Raw genomic sequence first — 1,645 nt, 5'->3', positions numbered from 1 at the left:
GACTAAACAGTATTTTCATTTTCACAGTTTTATCAAGAGATAACCCCATCATTGAGTCGTGGAACATCTGCGCTAAGATTTCTGCCCCAAGTGTGGGGAAGGAGCACAGCCGCCATAAATTGGCCCGTGCATTAGCTCCGCCCTACCACTTGGGTGATCAGCAACAAATGATGTCAACAAAAGTCCCTGCCTTTTAGCACTTTCTAGTGATCCATAGAGATAATAACGTGGTACCTCTGAGGACCTGGCCCACGTTCAGTGCTCAGTAACTATTAGACACTGGTAGCAAGAGTAGTGATGTTTATCTGCATCATTGCACTGTGGGCTCAAAATCCCTCACCTGAAATGCTCCCAGCCAGATATGCTTCAGAATTAAGGCATTTTAGGATATCAAAAGGAAATAACCTGAGTAGGTCTGGGATAGTGCCTGGTAATTTTAACAATTGCTATAGTAAAATATATGAATATTCATTTTTAGAGATATAAATATCAGTTCAAGTTTTGCAGTTAAATAAGTTATGACAAAACTTTAAGTTTTTAGAAAACCGATTTCAGATTTGCATAAGAGTGTCTGATAACCTGTATTTATAATAGAGAAACATTAGAATGTATCTAAATGTATAATAGATATATACATTATGATGTATTCATAAAACAGAAAACTAATCAGCTATTTTAAAAGTCCCTTTTTCAAAGAATAATGAAATGTGAAAATGTTCATAAATATTAGGTTAGAAAAGGGATAAGAAATACATGCATAATGAATTAAATTTTATATAAGTAAATTTTATAGATGCTTATAATTCCAGAAAAAAAGACTGCAAGGATCCATACCAGTATGTTAAGTTAGCCACACTTAGTATAAAGTTCTTTATACTTTTCTGTATTTTCTAATCTTCTAAGACGATTAGGAAAGCAATCTAACAATTTTTAAGTCATTGATGGTTGATGTCCCTGCGCAAGACCCTAAGAAATCTATACCGTCATTCCTGAAAGGCTCTGAACAATACTCAGTTCTCTCTGCCCTGGACTGCATTTCATTCTCTATCAGAGATTCCCTCCTAGCACCTCAGACAACCTGAGTCAGGCATCAGGACTGTTTTATACCCCCACCAAATGAAACTCTGGTGACCGTGCAAGTAAGTGGCAAGAACGGCATCAGTGGTGCAATTAAACCTCGAAAAGAAGTTACAAAAAAGTTCAGGGCCTGTTCAAATGTATTGACTTTCGATCTTTTTCATAATACTCATCAAATTTCAATCACTTAGGAAATTGTTGGGAGGAAGAAAGGAGATCTCATTTGGGTTTGTTCCAGTGCTTCTCATGAAGAAAAGGATGCAAACTTGGCAGGTCCAGCAATGAAAAAAAAAAACCAAAAACCAGTCATTTCATAGAGTCAATGAGATGCTCAGCTTTGTGGAGAGGAAAAGCAGCAGTCCATCTTGTCAATGGAAGACTCCTGTCTAGGGGGGCAGCATTTCAGTTCATATACAGCTCGAGTGGCCTTCTGTGAGCCCTCCCACACCTGGAATTCTCCATCAGTTTAATACACAGTTTGAAAGTGGCTTACACCAAAAGGCTGCATTTTACAGAATCATTGGAGGATGTTATGAGCCTTAATTCAGAAGTTGGAACAAAAAGTAAA

At 37.4% G+C, this 1,645-nt stretch overlaps 1 protein-coding gene across 1 annotated transcript in view; it reads right to left on the bottom strand.

The window, feature by feature from the left end:
- The window catches only part of LARS2 (leucyl-tRNA synthetase 2, mitochondrial), a 165,438-nt gene that overhangs the window by 131,442 nt on the left and 32,351 nt on the right, over positions 1-1,645 (bottom strand). The window lies entirely within an intron of this gene.

Source organism: Otolemur garnettii, unplaced genomic scaffold, assembly GCF_000181295.1.
Source record: "Otolemur garnettii isolate 467f Iridium unplaced genomic scaffold, OtoGar3 scaffold00082, whole genome shotgun sequence".
In the NCBI taxonomy this organism is placed as follows: domain Eukaryota; kingdom Metazoa; phylum Chordata; class Mammalia; order Primates; family Galagidae; genus Otolemur; species Otolemur garnettii.
Note: the sequence above shows the minus strand (reverse complement) of the source record. Positions and strands in the feature narration are given on the sequence as shown.